This window comes from Pseudochaenichthys georgianus, unplaced genomic scaffold (genome assembly GCF_902827115.2).
Source record: "Pseudochaenichthys georgianus unplaced genomic scaffold, fPseGeo1.2 scaffold_1247_arrow_ctg1, whole genome shotgun sequence".
Classification (NCBI taxonomy): domain Eukaryota; kingdom Metazoa; phylum Chordata; class Actinopteri; order Perciformes; family Channichthyidae; genus Pseudochaenichthys; species Pseudochaenichthys georgianus.
The window spans coordinates 9,043-20,478 of NW_027262165.1; the positions used below are offsets into that span (position 1 = coordinate 9,043).

Below are 11,436 nucleotides of genomic sequence, written 5' to 3' on the forward strand. Positions count from 1 at the left end.
AGTGATCATTATAAATAGGTTTTATTTTATACACTTTCAATATAACTGAGGAGCCTGCATTAGGTATTAAATGCTACAGATTTTTCCTCTGCAGCCTCACTTGTTTAACTATGGGATACTTTAATCATAATAATCATTCCCTTTTAATGAGTACTGTTTTATTTACAGTTTAGATTTAGATTCAGACCTGTCGGATGGGTAAGGGGAGGTGTATTTGTTTCCAGTCAGACAGCGCCCCATCGCTGTTCATGATTGATGAAATCCGGTTCCCCCCAAACTTGACAGGTCTGTTCTTAATTGTGGCAGTCTAACCCTCAGTCGGATCTCAGTTGACCGGGACTAATAAGGAAATCGTGGGTCGTTTCGGTTTGACTGTGCCCCTTCGCAGCGGAGATTTGGTGAGCCCGTTCTCCCCGTCCCTGCCTGTTAGGTCCATGCGGGTGCGGTACAGCACTCTTCAGGTATTACACTTCACATTAGTTTCTTGACACAAAACTTACTTCGGGTCTCCTGTTCCAAGGTATTTTTCCCATCACTGACAGGGGGTAATCCACTTTATTCTGGTCTATTTACCCAATATTTAAATCTGGTTTATTATCAACATAGTGAGTGTATATATCTCTACAGATAGTGGTCAAATCTATTCTTTGAGTCTCTTGACCCAATACTCAATTCTGGTTTACTAATTCTCAGGGTGTTTATACAGTTCCCTTTACCCAGGGTGATTACATATATTTCATTATGGTCTGTTGACCCAGTGGGTGTCTCTCCACCTCAAAAGCTCACGGACCTGACCTACCTACCAGTCCTTTTCCCCAAGTTGGGACCGTTTAGAAAACAACACAGCACCAGGATTGATCACCTGGGGCGACCGTCCTGAAGTAGGGGTGTCTGGAGATAATGGTCGAAACCCCCTGTGACCTTCAGGTTCATTCACTGACGATGTGTTCCAAACATGATAAAGGACTATTTTGTACTACCAAATACTTATATTTGGTAGTACAAAAAAAACTACTGACTATTTTTCACTAGGGCGATGGAACTATTGGTTCCACAATATGGTTACTAGAGAGATTCTTAACAATTGTTTAATTCCACTTATTACATTATTTAGTTATCACAAGATAGATTCATTTTGATGAGGTTTTTCTGCATTCTGCACTTCCTTGGGTCACTCCCCTCTGTCGTCACGAGATGGAGGCAGAGGTACTTTAGATGGAGGGCCTGTGACTGCATTTAGTGCATGAAATCACTAATCATGAACAATATCTCTCTAATCAATCTTATTTTTAGCTCACTTTCATTCCAAAAGTACACATGGTTTTTATTTAATCGGTCAAGTCTCCTTACATAACTGGAATATATCTGATGTATCAATATTTTTATCAATATAGATAAGGTGATAATCATATTCCTCCATTATTTAGCAATACATTTAGCATCTTATTTTTAATCTGACTCCTAAAACGTAACCACTCAGACCTAATACCTAAACTTAAGTGAGGGCACCATCTTATGTTCAACAATAAATGTAGCACTTGATCCTTAATCTTACTCCTAAACTTAACCACTCAGACCTAATACCTAAACTTAAGTTAGTATGCATCAAATAGTGCATCATCTTATGTTCAACAATAAATGTAGCACTTAATTCTTAATCTTACTCCTAAACTCAACCATTCAGACCTTATGCCTAAACTTAAGTTAATACTCTTCAATTAATAGACCATCATATTCTTAATTTAAACTCTAAACCTAACCACTCTGTCTCCTTGCCTAAAGTACTTCTCCATAAAAAGTTATTTGACTTTCAATTAAAATAATTATAAATCAACTTATAGTACACTTTTCTCTAAATCTCTAAATCCAAATTGAATTTGGAAATATAATTTAGTTGTTTCCTCAGTCAGACCTCGGCCTACCATGACTGATAAGGAGAGGTGTGGTTCTTTTTAAACAGGCGGTACTTTGACGCGGCAAGGTTTGGATGGACCGTCTGACTCTCAACTAAAACCACTTCAATTAACTATTGGTACACTCTTAACTAAATATCCAATAATAGACCATCTTCAGTCTAACTGCGGACTATTTTGTTCCCCAAGAATACCAATTTACCCTTAATCTGACCTTTAACCTTGAACACTATGGCTCTTGGCCTAAATCTAAACCACATTATCTCCCCACTTTTTCACTCTGACCTTTCTTTCCTACCCCCTTTCCGGATCGAACCCTTCGGGGTGGCGAATGGAAACTGGCCATAAACAGATACAGCCATTGCGGCAAGAGGAGGTGTCCGCCGTAACCACAGCTAGCCTCCTTGTCTCTGTCCTTCAAGCTTAATTACTCTGTCTACTTCACCTTTACACACTTATGATTCAGTCATGATGCTAAGCTAGAGCATGCGCCGACAATGCCTCTAGTGCGTGTGCCTTTCCTTGGATCTCTGTATAACCATGAAGTCGTTGGGCGACATGGGGAGATCTGGTGGCCCTTACAAAAACCTAACCCTAACCCTAACCCTAACTAACCCTAACCCTAACCCTAACCCTAACCCATGTTGGCCCCAAAATCCAAAGGTCACGGGGACTTTTTCCGTCAACAGGTCTGGTTGCGCAGCAGGTACAACAATACTGTCTACAAAACACAGGATCTGGGCAGCCTACAATCCAAAAACTGTGTATACCTTATTACATGTAAACGATGTGGACTACAATATGTGGGGGAAACAGGGAATACTATTTCTGTACGATTCACGCAACATAGATATAACATTTTGAGAAGAAAAAACATACTTACTCCATTAGTTACTCACTTCCTGCTCCATGAATGGCAATCCGTTCAAGCAGCGGTCCTGGAATCGAACTCCAGATGGTCTGTGGCCCAGAGACGTAGATGTGAGAGACAGTGGATAGCCAGATTTGACACAGTGTATCCCAGGGGCCTGAATGAGAAGTGAACATGCCTGTATGTGTGACAAAGATGGAGAGTGCATTCAATCCTGCTGCCGTTTTACGGTGACAGGATTCAAACATGTCTAACGCCTAACCCTAACCCTAACCCTCTGTATTCTTCCAAATACACACTGTCTTCTTAAATCCTTAACTTAACCGCTTCGCCTCCATGCTTTAATAATAACTCTCACGTGTTAATCCTAAAAAGCCATATGAAAGGCAATACTTAAAGGAACACTCTCACACGATTATCCTAAAAAGCCATATTAAGGGCATTACTTAAAGGAAAACTCACGGGATTATCCTAAAAAGCCATATTAAAAGGCAAAACTTATAGGAACATGTGTGCTGTAAACAAAATAAGCATTTTGAGGTCAAAGGGTCAAATTACTGCATTATGAAACACACTAAAACTCCACTTTTCACGGGAAAACACGCAACAACGACCCCTGCCCCTATAAAAAGGAGGGCATATGCTGTCTCAAGGCTCACTCTGGAAGGATCATTTGTCCTCTAAACATAACCTTCTCTTAAAAATACTTACCTGATCCTATATAAAGAGAGTGGTGAGGCCTTATCTGGCACCCTCGGCCTGCTGCCTGCTCCTCCTGCAGTCTGAAGTCTGTTCATACAGCTGCAGAATTTTTATGAGACACACTGCTGGATACGTGTGGAAGTCTGTATTCTTCCAAATACACACTGTCTTCTTAGATCCTTAACTTAACCGCTTCACCTCCATGCTTTAATAATAACTCTCACGTGATAATCCTATAAAGCCATATGAAAGGCAATACTTAAAGGAACACTCTCACACGATTATCCTAAAAAGCCACATTAAAGTCTGAAGCCAGGAAGAGAATTGTGCAGAGTTCCTTTCTGTCTGATTCTTCTCGGCCTTTTGGCTAAGATCAAGTGTAGTATCTGTTCTTATCATTTTTTCCAGGAAGGACATTTCGAATCGCGAGGAGAAAGGAGCGATGGCCGGGAGGGCCGATGATAGTCAGCCGATCCCAAGAGTCGGGCTGAGATTCACACTGCGTTTTCAGGCAGTTGATGCGGTGGAAGATGTCGTGTCGAGGACATGGTTCTGCAGGAAAGTCATCATGGAGCAGCTAAATCTGAAGGTCGATGCCATCTACTGCCTACAATGGAACCAGCAGGAGAAGGCTTTTGACGTCACCCTAAAGGACGAGCAAGTATACACGAAAGTTGCTAAGGACTGTGTTACTGCTGCTATGCTAAAGTCGCTAGCCTGCTACAAGGTTTTAAATTTGGACAGACCAAATTTTAGGACAATCACGGTCCACATGTTTAATCCCTTTGTGACTGACAAAGCGCTGGCTGATTTTTTGAGGCTGTATGGGGAAGTGCTAACTGCAGCAAGGCATGTCAAGGACACCATGGGGATCTGGACAGGTCGAAGGCAGTTCCAGGTGCTTCTTAAATCTGATCCAGAGAGTTTTGGCGGCCTCAAGCACCCGCCTGCCTCCTTCAGCCTTGGAGCAGATCGAGGGTACCTATTCTACCCGCGCCAGCCAGCTTTCTGCAGGCAATCAGGCCATGTGGATGGAGGGTGAAGCGGAGTCAGCTGCCGGTTTTGTGGCCAAAGAGGACATGAGGCCAAAGACTGTACAGTGCCAAAGGCCTGCCATGGCTGCGGTGGGATCGACCATCTATACCGAAGCTGTCCCGAGCGCAGGAGGACATTTGCAGAGGTAGCCGGGGCCAACAACCGGAAGGAAACGGAGTTCGAGGACCTTCTGGAAGGTCTTATTCAGTGCCAGAAGGCTATGTTTTCAGAGAGCACGCGGGGGACCGTGACAGTGGAGCAGGGACCAGGAGGCGGCTCGGGGGCTGACAGCATGGACAAAGGCCCTGTGGGGAATACAGACTCAACTGTAGCAGCCGAGGTGGGTGTCAAGACAGGGGCACGTAAAATAGCGGAGGCTTTCGGAACAGAGGCTTCAGCAGACAATGGGGACTGCTCGCAGATCGGAGACAACAAAAGGTCAAAGACTGAGGGAACGAGGAGGAAGTTGCAGGCCAAAGAGGTGGTGGCGGCGGTGGGTGAAGGAGATGGGCTGCAGAAGAGGGAGGGACCAGTGAAGGACAGTGACCAGGGGAGGGTCAAAGTGGACGAAGGCCATGGTTTGGGTGGAGGGACGAAGGAGGAGGACCCAGGGGTTGTAGGGGCTGTGCTCCCATCAGCGTTGCCACTGGTCCGGGAGCTAACTGCTGAACCACTGCTGCAACCGCCTCCCTTGGGGGATGACACACAAGGAGGCGCGGTGTGTCCCTCCACCTTTTCAAGTATGCTTCCCGTGTTATGGGACGACCAGATGGACAGTGACGACCCCTATGCATCGTGCTGAAATGGGGACAACACGCCGCTTTGGAAAGATGGAAGGGAGGTTTAGGGCTGGTGGGGTGAAGACCAGATCACCTAACTGTATTTGCATGTATGAAAAGTAAAAGTGTTATATGTGTTGTATTTAATGTCAATTGTTTACTTGTTTGTAAACTGTGTATATGAATGAAGTAAATTGAAGATTTGTTATAATAAAAAAAAAAAAAATCTGTTCTTATCAGTTTAATATCTGATACGTCCCCTATACGGGGACTATATATTAAATGGATTTTTAACACTGGGAGCTGAAAGAGGGGCTTTCCCCGTTCACTCCACGCATCGACCCGGTATTGCAGCGCCTCCGGGAACGGTGCACCCATCTCCTGCCTTGTGGAAAAACAAACAAAGACGCATCTCGAAACCAAAACAGATGGTTTCAATTGAGGGCAGAAACTTCAGCACATCAGCAGCGGATCTTTTTTGGACTCAATGCCAAAGAAGCCACAGGTGAGAGCCACGAACCATGCTAGCGCAGCTGGGGGAAAGGGTGTGGCCTGGGATGTGGAAAAGCCAAGTGAGGGTCACCGCGAGGGCTTGGACTGGGACAACTATAGTGGTGTCTGTTCTCGAGGATGGCCTCCACAATTACTCTGGTTTCTCTTCAAAGCGTATAAGTCTTTCGCCTTTTACTAAAGACTTCCTTGGAGAGGAACACCTACGAGTTCAACCTATTTTTGGTAGGCTTGGCCATTTGGCTGAGCATTCTGAGTTTGTGAAAGACAAGAGCAGTCATTAGCACCTGGGCGATCAAAGCTACCCAGCGCCTCTGTTACGCCAGGTCAAAAGAGCCGCACCAAGACCTGCGGCGACTGCGCAACGAGTCCGTCTCCCGCAGCAAACTTTAAGGGTCATCGCTTCTCGGCCTTTTGGCTAAGATCAAGTGTAGTATCTGTTCTTATCAGTAACAGTAACTGCAGAAGACATCCATTTTTGGCTGGGTAGATACTGCACAGTAAAAGGCATGGCTTCAAAAGTGAGAGATGAGGACGGCATTTGGAACAGTCTTTTGCCAACAAGCTTAAAGCTGTAAGAGTAGATAGACAAAATGGCAGACGAGAGGAAACATGTGAAATGATGATTGGAGAGGCGGAGACAGACACTTCGAATCCCCCTCCAAATCCTGTTACTGGAAAAAGAGGACCAGGCAAGGGGAGGGAACTGTGGATCCCCCACCAATGGAGAGTGGAGAGGGTGTAGTGCAGGAAGTGGGCGGAGCTAACCCCACAAATGAAAAGGAACCTGACACTCACCTGCAGAGCGTTAGCAACAATCCCCCCCCCCCCCCCCCCAATATGCAGCAATCCATGAGGCCTTTAGCAGAACTGCTATCAGAGTTGTCATCTGATCCTCCCATGGGGGATGGGGAGGGACCGGTGGATAACCAGCCAACAGAAAGGGGAGACGGTACAATGCAGGAAGGGGGCAGAGCTACCCCTGAAAAGGAAACTGACACTCACCCACAGAGCGACAGCAATGATATCCCCCTCCCCAACGCACAGCAGTCCAAGAGGCCCGTGTCAGAACTATCCTCCAACTCTCCCATAGTTTCAGAGAAGAGAGTAAGAACTGACTACTCCCCAGAAAATTCATCTCTGGAGGAATCCAGGGTATTCCCCTCCACCTCCCCAAACCAGATATCCTTTCTAACCATGGTTCTGCAATCGACCCCAAAGAAGTCAACTTTCGACGAAAGACTGCGTGAGAGGCCAACCCCAAGAGTCCGAAAGGGAAGAGAAGGGCAACCCCCTTACTCCTCCCCGGTAAGACCAAAGGAAGAGCTAGACTCACATGAAATTGGCTAACAACCTTTGCTTTTTAACAGCATAACCCCCTTTTAGTCGTTTTGAAATTGTTGTACCTGTTAATCTTAACCATACTCATGACACTCACAGTCTCAACAATAAACGTGAGAAGTGTAAAGTCGAGAGTTAGAGCCCAGACTGTTTTATCCTTTCTCAACTCTTTTAAGTCAGATGTCTTTTTAATACAGGAATGTAGCCTGCCGTTTTTAACCCACTATAGGCAATGGGAGGAGCTATGGCCACACACATCTTTATGGAGCGGATCCAATCAAAATAAAAACGATGGAGTTGCCATTTTAATTAAAAACCCCCAGATCTTGGTGAAGGGCAGCACTGTAGTGAGAGATGGCCGGGCACTCCTAGTACATTTGACTTTCATGGGAAAGGATTTTAACGTTTTAAATACTTATGGCTTTAACGACAAGAATGATAGGTACGACCTTTTAGAAGACCTGCAGCCCCACATGCTAGGTAGGGCCCCTTTAGTTGTAGGTGGAGACTTTAACTGTATCTTGAACAAAAGTGACAGGAGAAGAACAGGAAATTATTTTACACTTGATAAAACATCAGTCTTATTACAGAAAATGTGCAAAGACTCTCAACTAACGGACTGCTTTAAAGCCATGCATCCTAAGGAAGAGGGTTTCACCTGGTTCAGTAGTGATGGCACCAGAGCCTCTCGTATTGATTACATCTTAGCACGAGACAGCCCACCAACTAATGCTAGATTGACACCTGTCTTCTTTTCTGATCATGCAATGCTCTCCTGCTCGCTCTCGCTCTCGCATAGTGTGACAACAGGAAGAGGCCTGTGGAAGCTCAACTGCTCCCTTCTAGAAGACAGGGATTTAGTTAGACAGTATAGGGAGCACTACAAAGAGTGGCAGACCCTTCAAGACTCTTTTGATACACATGCAGAGTGGTGGGAAATGTTGAAAAGTAGGACTCAGACTTTCTTTAAACAGGCAGGTAAAAGAAATAAACATAAAGAAAATAGACGCATGCTGGGACTGCAGAAAAGGCTCCAGCGATACTTTAAATTAAACCAACAAGGGATGGATTTTAATGAAGAAATAAAACAAATTAAAACAGAAATGTCAGTTTTAGCGGAATTTAAAAGCAAAGGTGTAATTTTAAGAAGTAAAGAGAGGAAGGAGAAAAATGCACCAGATTCTTCTTTAAAAAAATTATAAATAAAGGGGGGGGCATTTTTAGGCTGAAAACTGAAAATGGGCCCACAGCTGAAACGACACAGGACATAATAGAAACTGTTGAGACTTTTTATAATGACCTCTATAGGAAAAAAACTGTAAATGAAGAAATAATGACAGAAGTCTTACTTTTTATCGAAAAAACAGTGGAGGAAAATGTTATCCTAACCCAAGATTTTAAAATTGAAGAATTTAATGAATGCTTGAAAACTTTCAAGGCAGGGAGATCGCCAGGGGAAGATGGGATTCCCTTTGAATTATATTTGACCTTTTGGGATATCCTAGCACCTGATCTTCTTGATGTTTTTATGGAGTTTGAAAGACTAGGCCGACTTCCTGACAGTTTCACATCAGGGATAGTGACACTCTTACACAAAAACAAGGATAAGACGGACCTAAAAAATTGGAGACCTATAACACTCTTAAACCTTGATTGCAAACTGTATAGTAAACTCCTGGCAGCACGTATGTCTCTGTTCCTAGAAGAGCTGATTCACCCGGATCAAGCCTGTGCCGTGCCAGGGAGGAAGATCACAGACAGCCTCCTACTGATCCGAGACACTATCTGCCTTGCGAGAGATAGAAACTTTCGGCTTGTCGTCCTAAATTTAGACTTTGAGAAAGCCTTTGACCGAGTCTCACACCAGTACCTTTTCCAGGTACTAAAAACAATGGGGTTCCCGAAGAGGTTTATAGACTGGGTGGCACTGCTGTATCGGGACATTACCAGCAAGTTTATTGTAAATGGGCAGCTAACAAAAGCAGTCCATATAAACTGTGGTATCCGCCAGGGTTGTCCTTTATCAGCCCTCCTGTACATTATCTGTATAGAACCACTTGCACAGATCTTGAGAAGGGACAAACAAATCACTGGGATACATATTCCAGGAAGCGGAGGCCTTCAAACTAAATGTATCTTATACATGGACGACATCAACCTTCTATGTACTGACCTTTTATCTGTCAACAGGACGCTGGACTTGACTGACTGGTTTGGACAGGCCTCTGGGTCAAAATTGAACGTAAGCAAGACGCAGGCCCAATTTTATGGACCATGGACTGAGACGATAGGACTCCCCCTGACTGTGACCCAGACCGAACAAAAGATACTGCGGATCAAATTTGACAATGAAGGGGGAGGGATAACTAATTGGACGAGTCTGGTAGGGAAAGTCAGACAGAGACTAGGATACTGGGGACTTAGAAGACTGACCATGGAAGGAAAGGTTTTAATCATCAAAGCAGTGATTTTACCTTTGCTTCTATTAATCAGTTCTGTTTTTATGCCACCCAAGAGAGTACTCCAAGAATTAGAACGGGCAATATTCTATTTCCTATGGGGTTCCAAGTGGGAAAGGATGACAAGAAAATAAATGAAAAAGCCAAAACAGAAAGGGGGGAAAGAAGTTCCAGACCTCCACTTGTTTCTAGGAAGCAGATATACATCACTCCACATCTACGGTTCCACAGCCCCCTCCAAAAACCCAAAGACGGCGGCAATGACAAGATTCTGGATGGGAAGTTTTCTACGAAGGATAAAGATCTTACCAATAGATCTCAAAGTACCAGTGTCTTTTAACCTGCCACCACCTTGTGCTTTAATTCGAACGTTTTTAAAGAAACTCCAGCTTGAGAAGGAGGGTTTGCATGTTTTAACTAACCATCGCTCTCTTATCTCTGTTGTGCAGGAGCTAGAACCAGTGAGTCCAGTGCACGGGCTCGCCTTTGGTGAGCCCTCAACAGTTTGGTGCAACGTGAACCATCCCACTCTGACAAACAGGCTCCGGGATATGTCATGGATGGTGGCTCATGAGATCCTCCCAGTCAGGTCCGTAATGCACTCCGGGACATGGCAGCGAACTCAACTTGCCCCCGACCAGGCTGTGGCGCACCTGAGACGGTGAGGCATCTGCTCTGGGAGTGTAGCGCTGCTGTAGACCAGTGGGCAAAAGCCGGCTCCTTAAAATTCCCGTGCTTGCCGGCAAGGGAGGACCTCACAGCACAGCTCATACTATATGGGGTGAGCCAGAAACAGGACTGCACGCCCAGGACACAGCCACAAAGAAAAATCGCCTCTGTGCTCATTCGGATGAAGGAGCCGGAGCCACACGGGAAAGGTCAAAGCAGCGCAGGCCTGACTCTCCGGGGGTCTCCTCTGAGCCCCGTGACAAAGATCCGGAGAGAAACAACCTGTTAAATGGGAGTGGGATGAGTTAATCTTGATAGGGACTCAGTGCGCTCCTGGACAACAATTTACCCAATGTACCCCCCTTTTTAAGATTTTAAATGAAAACTGTTTGCATACAAAATGTTTTAATGAAATGCGATGTTTTTTTTTATGAAAATGGGTCTGATCTTAAAGTGTACATGTATTTATTATATGAAAACTCAAAATACACTTATGTGACAAAAAAATGATTTAAATATGAAAAGTACATGAATTAAGTGAGAATAAAACTTTTACCAAAAGAAAAAAATCTGTTCTATCAGTTTAATATCTGATACGTCCCCTATACGGGGACTATATATTAAATGTATTTTTAGCACTGGGAGCTGAAAGAGGGGCTTGCCCCATTCACTCCACGCATCGACCCGGTATTGCAGCGCCTCCGGGAACGGTGCACCCATCTCCTGCCTTGTGGAAAAACAAGCAAAGACGCATCTCGAAACCAAAAGAGATGGTTTCAATTGAGGGCAGAAACTGCAGCACATCAGCAGGGGCCATGCTAATCTTCTCTGTATCGTACCAATTTTATTATATGTGCTATCGAAATAACACAATATTGCCCTGCATCTGGGGGGTATTCCCAGGTCTCTGAGCAAGGTCAACTTTGTATTATGGTAGCAGAACACATAGAGCTCAAAGGGAGCAAAACACTGGGTTTAAATGGGCAGAAAACTGCAGACAGAAGCTGCGCTAGCATGGTTCGTGGCTCTCGCCTTTGGCTTCTTTGGCATTGACTCCAAAAAAGACCCCTGCTGCTGTGCTGCACTTTGTGCCCCCGATTGGAACCTATGTCTATTTCAAGCCTGCACATGCAGTCACACGGCGAATACGCCTTTTT

At 44.7% G+C, this 11,436-nt stretch overlaps 3 non-coding genes and 3 pseudogenes across 3 annotated transcripts; 5 read left to right on the plus strand and 1 right to left on the minus strand.

Annotated features, from left to right (window-relative positions):
- The first annotated feature begins 3,833 nt into the window (after nucleotides 1–3,833).
- Nucleotides 3,834–4,065, plus strand: LOC117440817 (U2 spliceosomal RNA; annotated as a pseudogene).
- Nucleotides 4,066–5,498: 1,433 nt separating this feature from the next.
- Nucleotides 5,499–5,679, plus strand: LOC117440815 (U2 spliceosomal RNA; annotated as a pseudogene).
- A 264-nt stretch (nucleotides 5,680–5,943) lies between these two features.
- On the plus strand, nucleotides 5,944–6,060 carry LOC117440818 (U5 spliceosomal RNA). The gene has a single exon (XR_004551318.1). It is a non-coding gene; the product is annotated as a U5 spliceosomal RNA (small nuclear RNA).
- Nucleotides 6,061–6,208: 148 nt separating this feature from the next.
- On the plus strand, nucleotides 6,209–6,309 carry LOC117440816 (U2 spliceosomal RNA; annotated as a pseudogene).
- A 4,498-nt stretch (nucleotides 6,310–10,807) lies between these two features.
- Nucleotides 10,808–11,000, plus strand: LOC117440813 (U2 spliceosomal RNA). The gene has a single exon (XR_004551316.1). It is a non-coding gene; the product is annotated as a U2 spliceosomal RNA (small nuclear RNA).
- A 43-nt stretch (nucleotides 11,001–11,043) lies between these two features.
- Nucleotides 11,044–11,150, minus strand: LOC117440814 (U6 spliceosomal RNA). The gene has a single exon (XR_004551317.1). It is a non-coding gene; the product is annotated as a U6 spliceosomal RNA (small nuclear RNA).
- Nucleotides 11,151–11,436: the final 286 nt, after the last annotated feature.